The following is a 14,289-nucleotide window of genomic DNA, read 5'->3' as shown; positions in this document are numbered from 1 at the left end:
AATAAAACCCAAGTAATGATACTAAGCATACAAAGCACTCCCTTACTCCAATTAAGCTAAAGATGAAAATCATTGCACATATAAAAAGAATCAACTATTTGCTTTGCTCAGTTGTCCACTGGACTTAAGTTGGTGAAGCTGCTCAACTGCAAATAAAAAGAAAATACTTTTATAAATGTGTGTATAAATATTGAAAATATAGGAAATATGTCTAAGGCACAGTACGATTAGTACATTTTAATTTTTTTTGTTTATTTTGCTCTGTAGGAAAAGACCTATAAAATGTAAGCATATCATTCAACTTCAGGGTGTTTGACTTTCATTTGAAAGTAGGGGAGTAACTGTATTTATTAATTTTCTTCATCATTTGCTAGTAATGCAAATATTTTGCTAATATGCCATATCACATATCACATCCTGTCCAAGCCCTGCTTGACAAGTCAATGCGTGCTTACATGCAAACACACATAAACTCACTTTTCTGTTCTATCTAACATAACAAAGAGTTCAGCATTTACAGAAATGTCCACTTACCTTTAACTAGTGAGTATTCTCTTGCCTTTCTTTTGTTTTTACTGTAATAATCTTGAGATTTTCTTTGCTATGCATAGATGTCATCTTTTTCTTTCACACATTCTTTCTTCTGGATTTCTCATCAAAGCCTGTAATACAGAAGAGAGAAGCTCCTTAATTTCTGTAGGCACAGGCGGAGAAACTATAAATCTCAAGTCAGTGACACTTCTAATTTATTTCTAATTTTCCCCAGGCTGACTACAGTTTAATTACAGTTTTAGAAATTCACCTAATTACATGAGATTTAGAATAGAGTTCTCTCGAAATACAGATGAAATTGAGGCTAGTCTCCTTAACAACTAAAGATTTCATACCAATTTGTCTTCTTACAGGATGCATGTCACTGAACACACCGTTTTAGACTTCTACTGTCTCTGTAGGAGGAGATTCTGAAGTGCTCAAAGTTATCTACACTCAGTTGCAAAATCAGGGCTGTCAAATGGGAGAGAGAACTCAGTAATACATCCCCTCGGAAGCCATGTTTCAGAGTTACTGAAACCAGAATGGCATTCCTGAATCTTGTTTTTAACAGATGTCAGTGTGGTGAGAATGAAACACGTCATGAATACTGATGAAATCTAGCGTGCATATCACGCCATAAGATATCCTCATGTATACGCATTTCTCGTTCTCCCTACTACAGAAAAGAAAACAGCTTTCCCCCCAGAAGCTCCACTTAGGTCAATAAGCATGCTTCTCCCTTGTTACTTGTGAGGTCACACTGTTTCACACGCACCCGTGTGTAAAAACAGGACAAGGAGGAAGGCAGAAGTGGCAGATGTGGTATCCCTTGTTCTGCCCTGTGGTAAGTGAAACTCTCTGTGGCACCATCCGCATGGCACCTCCCCACACCACCTGCCCCTCCACTCCCCCTGAATGTGCAAGGCATCTAGGTGCAAGGTGGCACAAGAAGCAGGAAGTCAATGGGATTTCTTCACAAACACCTTTGCCCTCTCTCTCCTTACTGATGCTATAGAACAAAGCCATTTTTCTAGCAGGAACTCAATATTCAAGGAGCTAAACTCAAATGAGAGCACGGAAAGGAGAATAGGTTGAGAGTTTCTTGCAGGCAATATTTTTTAGTACCCTTTTAGGAGAAAAGCATGTTGGGCATGGAGTCATGGTTTGGGTAGTACTAAGATCGGTATGAAGAATTCTCACACCCAGTCATCCTCTTGGTCCTCATGATTTCTCAGTGAAACATTAGGCAAAAAGAGGATACACTAGAGATGTGTTTTAGTCTAAGCTCCCACTTTACAAATAAGATAAATAAGGTCCAGAAAGAGAGAGAGAAAGCAACTTGTAAAATGTTACACAGGGCAGAGCTGGAACTGGAATGACACAGTACATTTTCTGCCTTATCACGTCATCTCTCCACATCTTTCTTGTGTCTGCCTGGAGACAAAAGCTCCTTGAGGGATTAAGCCCTGTAAACAATGATATACCAAGCAGTTTCTAATGGCATGTGCAAAGAACTAGTTAAATCCCTTACTTCTTTAGTGGGTGTTAACAAAGACTACACAGCTGCTGTCAACTTGGATCACAAAGACAGAAAAAAGAGAAATAAACAGATATCTTCTGATTTCTGATTGCTTTCAATAGCTACTATTTATTAAGTGTACAACATAAGCCGTACACTATGCCAGGCACATCACTTGTATTCTGCTAATGCTTCTAGAAACTCCAAAGATAATATGGATGCTATTATACTAGGAAGGTAAGGAAAGGAAGTCAGGGAAATAGATACCTTGTCTGAGGTTCCGCATAACTGGTTAGTTCTCAGATTCCATTCCTGCCTGCAATAAGCAGCACTATAAACCAAAAAAATATGCATCTGTTTGAAAACCCCAGAATCCAGGAATAGAAATAAAGTGGACAATATTTGGAAGGAAACTAAAGAGAGAAAGAAAGGAAAACTGAGATGAGAGCATTGTGGGTATCTATGTTTTTTGTTTTTGTTTTTTTTTTTTTTTTTAAGATGGAGCCTCGCTCTGTCGCCCAGGCTGGAGTGCAGTGGTGCGATCTTGGCTCACTGCAAGCTATGCCTCCTGGGTCCACGCCATTCTCCTGACTCAGCCTCCCGAGTAGCTGGGACTACAGGTGTCCGCCAGCACACCTGACTAAGTTTTTGTATTTTTAGTAGAGACGGGGTTTTACCATATTAGCCAGGATGGTCTCCATCTCCTGACCTTGTGATCCACCCACCTCGGCCTCCCAAAGTGCTGGGATTACAGGCGTGAACCACCGCACCCGGCTTGTGAGAATCTATTCTATAAGTGTTAACATGCAGGAGGGTTATGTCTTAAGATCCACGAACACACCAAATATGCAAATATAATTAAAGCACTCGACTCCACCTATACAATTTGGTACAAGATACTTGTGACATTGGGTATCTGGGAATGAGCAAAGAAATTTAAGATCTCAGTGAGGTGGGGTAGATGAGTTACAATCACCTACTGTTGTTAGTTTGCTAGGGCTGCCATAACAAAATACCAAAGACTGCACGGCTTACACAACAAAATGTATGTTCTCACATTTCTGGAGGCTGAAAGTTCAAGATCAAGGTGTCAACAGGGCGGGTGTCCTCTGAGGCCTCTCTCCTTGGCTTGCAGATGGCCACCTCTTTACATGGTCTTTCCTCTGTACCCAAACACCCCTGGTACCTCTTTTTGTGCCCATATTTCTTCTCATAAAGACACCAATCACACTGTATTAGGGCCCATCCTCAAGGCCTAATTTTAACTTCATCACCTCTTTAGAGACCCTATCTACACACACAGTCACATTCTGAGGTGCTATGAATTAGGACTTCAATATATCAATCTAGGGGCTGGCATAATTCAGCCCTTAACACTCACCAAGTGACTAGTTCTGGTACCACAGAGATGAAAATCCAGACACCTGAAAAGTAACAACCTGTCATCAACCTTCAGTGTCATTCATGAAGAGGTGAAGCCCTCTAATATTTGAATTCAAGTTCAGGAATCTAAGGGTTTACTATAGGTTTTAGGTTTTTTTTTAAAAAAAAAAAAAAAAAAGGAGAGGAAGGCCATTCAATAAACCTTGGTCATGATGGTCTAAACCAAGCATCAGAAAACTACTGCTTGCCAGTAGTTTTAAATCTAGCATGCTGCATATTTTTCTAAATAAAGTTTTATTGGCACACATCCATGTCTATTCATTTATGTACTGATTGTCTACGGCTGTTAGCGAGCTACAACGGCAGAGTAGAATAGCTGTAACAGAAACTGTCTGGTCCACAGGGCTGAAAATATCCACTATCTGGCCCTTCACAGAGAAAGTTTGCCAACTCCTGGTTTAAATTGTGTTGATCAGGTTCCTTTACAGTAGGGCTTTTCAAGGTCTTTCCAATCTTCAAGGGGAAGATAGGCAGTAAAATTGCATCTTACCGGGGAGGTAGTTTCTAAAGTCAGTTCAAAGTGAAAACTGTGTATAGTCAAAATAACTGGAAAATCCCTTAGGGAAAGTGCCAACATAGAGCCCACGAACTACATCTTCATGAATATAGCCAGTTTTTCCTTCAAAGTTGCGACAGATAAAATTTTCTTCAAGGACTACATAAAAGGCTCTATTTATGGACCATTTGTATAAAAAGATGCGTATCTTTAAATAACAGAATCATTCTCAGCATAAAAGACTTGAAAAAACTGAGACCAATCAAAGGACAGGAGACTGAGTTACCATCTCCTACTCACTTGCTGAATTTGCAGAAGTTATATATGCACTGGAAATGACTCTACTGGAGTTTGCTTCCTTTCTCAGCTTACTTAACCAGAGAGTCTCCCTCCCTCACTTTTCTTATCCCACAGAAACCTCTAATATATGAAATCTCTAATAATAAATCTCTAATAATAAAACCTCTAGTAATGCAATCAATATTCTGTGGAGCACACTTTGGGAAATGCTGAAATACTAAAAAACATAGGTGTTATGGATCAATCAATCAGACAGAAATATGTACAATGCTTTCCTAACACTGATAATAAAAAAAAACTATAGGATAAACCGCAATGAGATACCATTTCACACCCACTAGGACAGATATATGGGGAACGAAAGGAAAATAAAAAGTGTTGGTGAGAATGTGGAAAAACGGGAACTCTAGTGTATTGATGATGGGATTGTAAAATGGTGCAGCCACTGTGAAAAGCTGTTTAGTAGTCTCTCACAAGGTTAAATACAGAATTACCGTATGATCCAGCAATTCCATCTCTGGGCAGATACCCAAAAGAATTGAAAGGAGGGCCTTGAACAGATATTTGCACACTAGTGTTCATAGAAGTATTATCCACAATTACCAAAGGTGGAAACAATCCAAATGTCCATCAACAGATTAATGGATAAACAAAATACAGCATATACATACCATGGACTATAATTCTTTTCACCTTAAAAAGGAATGAGATTCTGATATATGTTACAGCATAAATGAGTCCTGAAAACATTATACTAAATGAAATAGGTCAGACATGAAAGGATAAATATTGTATGATTCCACTTACATGGAGTGATTAGTATCTGGAATAGTTGAATAGTAATTACTATCTAGAACAGTTGAATTCACAGAGACAGAAAGTAGAGCAGAGTTTACAAGAGGCTGGGGGTACTGGGGAGTGGGAAGTTACTGTTTAATGGGCATAGAGTTTCAGTTCAGGATGATGAAAAACGTTCTGGAGATGGATGGTGGTAGTGGCTGTTCAACCTTGTGAATGCACTTAGACAGGGTCTTACTCTGTTGTCCAGGCTGGAGTGCAGTGACACAATCATGGCTCACGGCAATCTCAAACCCCCAGGCTCAAGCGACCCTCCCACCTCAGCCTCCCGAGTAGCTGGGACCACAGGCATGCACCACCGTGCCCAGATTTTTTAAAAAAATATTTATAGAGATGAGGTCTCACTATGTTGCCCAGGCTGGTCTGGAACTCCTAGGCTCAAGCAATCCTCCTGCATCTGCCTTCCAAAGTGCTGGGTTCACAGGCATGAGCCACTGTGCCTGGCCAATTGTAATTTTTAAATTGTTAAAATGGTAACTTTTATGTTATCTATGTGTGTATATATATAAAATATATAATATAAAATATAAAATATTATATACACTAGTGTACATACTAGTATACTATTCATACTATTATATATCAGTATGTTATTTACAATAATATTTAATAGTATATTAAATATATATACCATATATACTATATGTACAGTATATAGTATATATAATATATACTATATGTGCTATATATACTATATACAATATAGTATATATACTAAATATGCTATGTATACTATATATACTGTATGCTATATATAGCATATATTATATGCTATATATAGTATATATAATATAGTTTGGGCCTCAGTGTATATATAGTATATACTGTATATATAGTATATATTATAGAATATAATAGTATATATATACTGTTGAGATAGGGTCTCGTCTTGTCACCCAGGCTGGGGTACAGTGATGCAATCGTGGCTCACTGCAGCCTCGAACCTCTTGGCTCCTGTGATCCTCCCACCTCATAAGCTGGGACTACACAGGCAGCGTTACCACACCTGGGTAACTTTTAATTTTTTTTGCAGAGACAGGTTCTCGCTTTGTTGCTCAGGCTGTTCTTGAATTCTTGGCTTCAAATGATTCTTGGGCCTTGGCATCCCAAAGTGCTGGGATTACAGGCATGAGCCACTGCGTCCAGCCTTGTTATGCATATTTTACCACAATAAAAAAATGTTCAAGACAAAAAAGGATGTAGAAGCAAAATTGTAGGAATGGGGATGGGGCAGACTTAAATTATTTAGACATCACTTGAATGCGTCATTCTGCTAAAAAATCTAGCTGTTGACAAGTTCCTGGCTTGGTTAGGTGACAATTTCAATACTTGGAAGGCAGAGGATGCTACAAGGGGAAGTGTTCATCCAGGAAAACCTTTTGCGCAATAGAGAAATGAAGCAAAAAAGTGGTCACACACTCTTGGAGTTCAAAGCAGTTGAGAGAGGGATGTTGGGGTCCTCGCTTGGCTCCTCTCTGGTTCCAGTACTGCCTCCCACCACCCAATCTCCATCCTCACCCTTCCACTCACCCCCATTCACTGTACATTCAGCAGCCAAAGTGGGGGTAAAATATGGAAATATACAGAAGAAAATGCCACAAACTCCTATCCATGCGCCCATCATTCAAAACTAACAAATGTTGTTTTCATATTTTTTCACATCCTGTCTTTACCGTTTTATGTGATAGAACCACACAGAATTTATCTTCTATGTTAATTTCTCCAGTCCAATTCTTCCTTCATCTTCAGAGGCAACCATTCTTCCAAATTTGGTAGATATTTAGTTCCTGTGTGTGTGTGTATGTGTGTCCAAATATATTCTATGATATTTTAATTTTAAACTTTTTATAAAGTGTATTATGCTGCCTATTAAATTTTACTCAACATGGTTTTTTGAGATCTAGATTATTAACTGTTGCATAGTGTTCTGTTGTATGACTGAATTATAGTTTAATTCTCCATTTGTGGACTGATGGCTATTTGGGTAGTGTCCAATTTTTGTTATAACAAAGGATGCGACAACACACATCCTCATGGTTCTCCTTCTGTACACAGGCCTCTCTGTTTAGTTGTGAGAGGTGTTTGGGGAACAACCTACATGAGAGTACATGGCAGCACTGTGTGGGTATATGCAGGAATTTCTCCTGGTAAATCTCACCTGGGGTGGTCCAATCCTCCAAAGTATTACTTGGAAATGTGGGACAATCTTTTGTGAGATGGGGATGGAATAGGGGGGATGCTAAATTTTCTACAGTGCATGAGAGTCCTGAATAACAAAGGCTTGTCCCACACGAAATATCAACAGTCCCTCCTTTGAGAAACGCTGCTGATTTCTGTTCCGAAGCAGAATCTTGGTGGTGTAGAATCTGTGTGTTTAGAAGTCTAACTAGGGAATGACAACTTGCTCTCCAAAGTACCACCTGCCACGGCTCAGAGTGCCTGTTTACCTCAATTCTTTGCCAAGTCTCACTGGCAGCCTTTTGAATTTCTGCTATTCTGACGGGCATAAAATGCAGTTTCATTATGATTTTTAAACTTGCATTTCCTGCTTTTATTACCACTGTGGAAAACCTTTTCATATTTTTACTGCTCATTCATGTCTCCCCCTTGTGGAAGTGCCTGTTAATAAACTATCTGTTTTTCTATTGGGTAGTTTAAATTTCCCTTTTTGATTTGTAGGAGTTCATTAGAGATTCTGGAAACTTGCTTTTGGTAGTTATTTGGGGTTGCAAATGCCTTCTACCAGTTTGTTGCTTGTCTTTTTATTTTATGGTGCTATGCTATGCAGAAATTATACATTTCGATATAGTGAAATTCATCCAATCTTGAGTGTGATTTTTGAGTCTCTAGTTTATAAAATCTACTTTATTCTAAGATTCCTTTTTTCTCCATCTAAAGGTTTTACATTTTTATTTCTTATATTTAAGTGGTTAATCCATCTCTCAATTTATTCTTGTACAAAGTGTGACATAGGAATCTGATTTTTTTTTTCTTATGGGCTATCAGTTGTAACAATACCATTTACTTTTGATACTGTGTTTTCTTCTGTAACTTCTAAAGCATCCTATATCATATAGAAAGAACCATATTTGTTTAGTTCAACATTGGGCTCTCTTTTCTGTCCTATTGATCTATTTTTCAATTACCCTTCACCAATAAAACTATCTATGGCTTTATAATAAATTCTTGAATGTGGCTGGGCATGGTGGCTCATGCCTGTAATCCCAGCACTTTGGGAGCCGAGGTGGGTGGGTCACTTGAGGCCAGGAGCTCGAGACCAGCCTGGCCAATGTGGTGAAAACCCATCTCTACTAAAAAAAAAATAAAAAATTAGCCAGCTGTGGTGATGCAAACCTGTAATCCCAGCTACTTGAGGGGCTAAGGCACGAGAATCGCTTGAACCTAGGAGGCACAGGTTGCACTGAGGCAAGATCATGCCATTGTACTCCAGCCTGGGCAATAGAGCGAGAGACTCTGTCAACAACAACAACAACAACAAAATTATTGATTACTTACATTTTCATTCAAATTTCAGAATGCTGGGGATTTTGCTTAGAACTACAATGAATTTATAAATACTTATAAATACTCAACATTTCATGATATTGATCTTCCTCTTCCATGTATATGGTATCTCTTGTCATTTCTTTAGTTCTTTTAAAAATAATTTACAATAACCTTTTTTTCCTGAAGCAAATGTATATTTTCTTAAAACTTACTCTGAGTTTCTGAGTGGTTTTGAGCTCTGGAGTGATTTTTTTGAAACCCAAATCTGAAGATAGCAAATCACCCCTCCCCGAATGTAGCTCCTCTGAGACTTTCTGTTACACTTAGAAAGAAATTCAAACTCCATACTGGAGCATGATTATAGGACATAGTTTCCTATCTTCCTCCCGGACTTATATTGTATGTTCTGTTAGTCATTAAGCTTTAGCCACAGTGGTTTTCTTTACTTTTTTTTTTTTTTTTAAGGTTGGTCAAGTGAGGCAGTGAGAGTGGAGTGGTTTTCTTTATGTACTTAAACACACCAAGCTAATTTTATTTTGGGACACTTGTCCTTGAAGCTTTGTTTTTTCTGGAATCTTGTTCCCCAGATATGCATACGGCTCATTTCTTCCTGCTGTTTGGGCCTCAGTTCAGATGTCTTCTCTCAGAGAAACCATCCCTGCCCACCAGAGAGTAGCCCTCCAGTCATCCATAATGCCATAGCTTCTTCATTTCTTGACAGCACTTGCCACTATTTGAATTTATCTCCTTTGAACTCTTTATTGGTGTATCATTCCCCACGATAGACCATAACCTCCGCATGATTGAGAACCTTGCTGTCTTGTTCTTTTCTGCGTCCCCAGAACCTACAACAATTCCTGGCACGTGGCAACTGTTCAATGAATATGAGCTGAATGGATAACTGAGTGGAAAAATGAACTCACATGGATCTCCCCCAATGCCCCTGGTTGCTCCTCCTGTGTCCTCTTATATCAACAAAGGGGTATTTCCTTTCTCCCACTGGCCACACATATATTAACAGTAAATAATGATACTTATAAAAGTGATTCCAAACACATTTATGTTCTGCATACCACGTTTCCAAGTGGCTTAGAATAGTGAAAGTGCCACTGTCTATTCGGCCCATTTCTACTCCTAAGAGATAGCTATTAAGTTTATTTGCATAAATCCGGAAACTTTTTATCCATTTACAAATCCCCAGCTATCTAATCTATCTTAGATTACACAATTTGAATGATTCAACAAAGAAGTTTCTTTTTTTTTTTTTTTTTTTTTTTTGAGATGGGGTCTCACTCTGTCACTCAGGCTGTGATGCAATTGTAGCTTGCAGCTTTGAACTTCTGTACTCAAGCAATCCTCCTAACTCAGCCTCCTAAGTAGCTGGAATTACAAGTGCACACCATCATGCTCAGTTAATTTTTTAATTGTTTTGTAGAGATGGGATCTCACTGTGTTGTCCAGGCTGGTCTTAAACTCCTGGCCTCAAGTGAACCTCCTGCTTCAACCTCCCAAAGTGCTGGGATTACAGGCATGAGCCACTATGCCCTGCCAAGAAGTTTTATTCTTATTGAAAAATTGTTATTTTTAAGTGAATCTGAATTTGTTAAGAAGGCAGATTGTCAATCCCACTTCTAGAGGTTCCGATTCCACAAACCAGGGGTGCAGCCTTCATTTTCGATAAGCACCCTAGATCATTCTAACACATGTAGTCCAACAACCATTTATGAGAAATACTCACCTAGGTTAAGGCAATTTAATGTCATCCTTATTTAAGACGATGCAGCCTCCCAAACACTAGGGGGCAGATGGAGCCACATGTGCACCCACTGACTTGCTATGTCATGTCCCCTTTGCTCAAGAAGAGGGCATAGCGGATCCATGTGCCTCCACTGAGGCCCTGAGAACCAGACCTGCTTATGAAGCCACATAAACAATCAGGAAACAGCTCAAAACTGGCAGTGAGGAAATGGGTTCTAGACTCTGAGTGGCTTTGGGCCAGTTTCTTTATATGCAAAATGAGAAGGTGGGCCAGTGTGATGTCGTGATAGAATAAGAAATCTCTATTTGTTCTTCCCCAGTTCCTGGCACAGAGTTTCTGAAACTCTTGTAACTTCCGGAGTGATTGGGGTAAGAGGAACATCTTTTGTTACTCTTAATAAGCCCCTTTCAACCACATCTGAGTTTATGTTAATGAGATGTCTGGGGGATTCCAGCCCCAGACAGCTTCAGGGTGGGGGATGGTTGCCAGAGGAACTAACCATGTGATTATAGGGTTGGAACTTTCAGTCCCACCCCCTGACCTCCAGGGAGGGGAGAGAGGCTGGAGGTTGAGTTCAATCACCAGTAGCCACAATTTGCTCAATCATGCCTAACTAACGGAACCTCCATAAAAACCCTGAACAATGGGGTTTAGAGAGCCTCCTCGTGAATGTCTTCACTTTTTGGGAGAGCAGCACACCCTAAAGTACCTCTAGACTTTACCCTATATGTACATCTTCATCTGGCTGTTTGTCTGCATCCTATATAATATCTTTTCTAATGAACTGGTAAGTGAAGTGTTTCTCTGAGTTCTATGAGCTATTATAGCTAATTGTCAAACATGAGCAGGCGGTCATTGGAACCCCTAATTTGTAGTTAAGTTGGTCAAAAGTGCAGGGGGCCCAGGACTTGCACATGGCGTCTGAAATGGCGGTTGTCTTATGGGCCTGAGCCCTTAACCTGTGAGGCTAAAACCACCTTTGCAAAATTATGACAGTAAGAAAAATCTGACACAGCCAACTCCATCTTGCTTCCAGCAACACACACTTGCTGTCCTCACTCATTCCTGGGTGTAGGCCAAGCTAACTTTCAAAGGCATTTGGTTTATAGTTTAAGCTTAAAGCAAGAATGATAATAGCCCTTCTGCTAACTAAACTGCCTTTGTAAAACTAATGAAAGCCCACAAGGTTCGAATTACTTACCTGAATTCTGCTAAGATGTAGGCACAGTTAAAACAATAACCAGCCATTGTTCTAGAGCTCACAAGATCTGTAACTTCCCCAATTACTCCTGTAGATACATCGCTATTGTAGAACCCAAGATTGGTCTTTTGAGATGTTTTTCAGACTTTTGCATTTTGATGACTAACTTCACCCATATCAGGGACTTCTGGGTGTACCTGTGGCCCCCACCCAGAAGCTGACAGCACAGGAGGACCATTTTCCACACCTCTATGATTTCATCTCCCAACCAATTAGCATTCCCCGTTCCCTAGCCCCCTGCCCACCAAAGTATCCTTGAAAAACCCTAGCCTCTTTGGGGAGACTGATTTGAGTAATAGCCCTAATCCTTCTGCTTGGCCAGCCTTGCATTAATTAAACTCTTTCTTTACTGCAATAATGCTGTCTCAGTGAATTGAGTTTATCTGTATAGCGGGCAAGAAGAACCCGTTTGGGGGATTACAGTGTCTGATGCTAATTTCAGGTCGATTTTGTGAAATCAAAATTGAACTGAATTGAATTAAGGACACCCAGTTGGTGTATGAAGAGTTGGAGAACTGATTGCTTAGTGTGGAAAACCCACACATTTGGTATCAGAAGTGTTGTGATTATTGAAATAAAGTTGTTTTATTCTTTCAACCACATAGTTGTAAAAGTGCATTCCAGCTCTATCATTTTATGGGAGACTTCAACATCTCATGGATTTCTGTGTGATTAGGTTACACCTGACTCTCACCCCATACCTTCCAAATTTTCTAGGAGGAACTTATATCATGTTTGTAATGGAGAAGAAAATAACCAACACGTTTTAAAAGATAACATTTCCCATTATTACTCAAGCAGGATTTTCACAAGCTAAGATGATTGCTTCTGTTTCAGTGCTAAGTTCACTACTCATCTCCATGAACATAAAGAAACAACAAAATCTCTACACACACTTATCCACCAGATTGTTTTAAACAATTTTCAAACTTGTTTTAATAGGCGAAACTGGCTCTGCAATGCTAAACCAGACGTAAATAGCCCAAGGATCCAATTTCAGCCAAAATCTCATACCACATGGAGAAATTAAGCAATTCTTAAATTTTTAATAATACTCTGTAATTTTTTAGACTCCTGGGCTCCAAAATTTCTGACAAAGTAATTCCTAAGCCACAATTAACAAAAATAGGCAACCTTCCAAAAAGTTTCGCAAAGCCAAAGTAAACTCCTCCGAGCACTCCCGCTGCAGTGAGAGTGATGCATATGAGTGACATACCCGCCAGAAACGACAGCAGCCAGAAAGGGTTTGGAGCTTGCCCTGAACTGGTGTCTGCTGAAAAGGCTCATAAAAAGAAGGTTGTGATTAGAAGATCATGACATTTCCAGCACCCACTTATTAGCATGTCTGGAGAATCACAGAACTCTTTACAACCAGAGTTCACGTCACAGGATATTTACAAATACTGCTATTCCAGTCTTCAGAGCAATTCGGTCTCTGCTCTAATAGCAGACGAAGGATGCAGACACCCTAGCCAATCACTGCAGGTGGCCTCCTAAGAAAGATTCCTGCTACCCCTTGGTTGCTCAGGACATATATTCTTCCTCCCCATCATCCCACTTTTCATTCATCAAACACCTTGCTTAAAACTCCTCAGTGACTTCTGATTTTACATAGACCGAAACTTAAACTCCAGCTCCTATGTGGATACCTATCTACCTCTGAAATCTCATTTCATGCCAGTCTTCCCTTTACTCTCAATACACCCCACAATGGCCTCCTTTTCCCACCTTACTGGGTCAAGCCCATTCTCACTGCAGGGACTTGGCACTTGCTGTGTCACTGCTTGGATCATTATTTCTCTAGATCTTCACATAGCTGGCTCCACCTCGTAATTCCAATTCAACTCACATGGCCTTCCCAGATCACTATATCCTAAATAGTATTAAGCTACTTTTGTGTTATTCTCTACTCCTGTTTGTTTTCTGTCTGGTCCTGAAATTACACTGTTTATTTGCTTGATGGTTTTCTCATCCCACTAGAATTTCACCTCCAAGGGGAGGGAGATACTGCTTTGTCTTGTTCACTGCTACATCCTCATAGCCTGCGACAATGCACATAGTAGATACTCAGTGACTATTTGTCAAATGAATGCATGTGTTTTATTTATTTATTTATTTAATTTATTTTTTTCTGAGATGGAGTCTTGCTTTGCCACCCAGGCTGGAGTGCAATGCGTGATCTCGGCTCACTACAACCTCAGCCTCCCAGGATCAAGCAATTCTCCTGCCTCAGCCTCCTGAGTAGCTGGGATTACAGGCATGTACCACCATGCCTGGCTAATTTTTGTATTTTTAGTAGAGACGAGGTTTCACCATGTTGGTTAAGCTGGTCTCGAACTCCTGACTTCATGATCTGCCCGCTTCTGCCTTGTAAAGTACTGGGGTTTGCAGGTGTGAGCCACCGTGCCTGGCCTACAAATTTTTTTTTTTCCTTGAGATGGAGTCTCAATCTGTCACCCTGGTTGGAGTGCAGTGATGCGACCTCAGCTTACTCTGCCTCCCTGGTTCAACTGATTCTCCTGCCTCAGCCTCCCTAGTAGCTAGGAATAAAGGCACACACCACCACACCTGGCTAATTTTTGCATTTTGAGTAGAGATGAGGTTTTGTCACG

General features: G+C 39.9%; 1 protein-coding gene across 1 annotated transcript in view; it reads right to left on the bottom strand.

The window, feature by feature from the left end:
• The window catches only part of FRMD4B (FERM domain containing 4B), a 363,826-nt gene that overhangs the window by 261,087 nt on the left and 88,450 nt on the right, over positions 1-14,289 (bottom strand). Inside the window, exon 2 of the mRNA XM_007984946.3 lies at positions 535-662. The gene's annotated coding sequence lies outside the window, so the exon portion shown is untranslated. The remainder of the gene's footprint in view (positions 1-534; positions 663-14,289) is intronic.

This window comes from Chlorocebus sabaeus, chromosome 22, assembly GCF_047675955.1.
Source record: "Chlorocebus sabaeus isolate Y175 chromosome 22, mChlSab1.0.hap1, whole genome shotgun sequence".
In the NCBI taxonomy this organism is placed as follows: Eukaryota; Metazoa; Chordata; class Mammalia; order Primates; family Cercopithecidae; genus Chlorocebus; species Chlorocebus sabaeus.
This window is presented reverse-complemented; position numbering and strand designations above follow the sequence as displayed.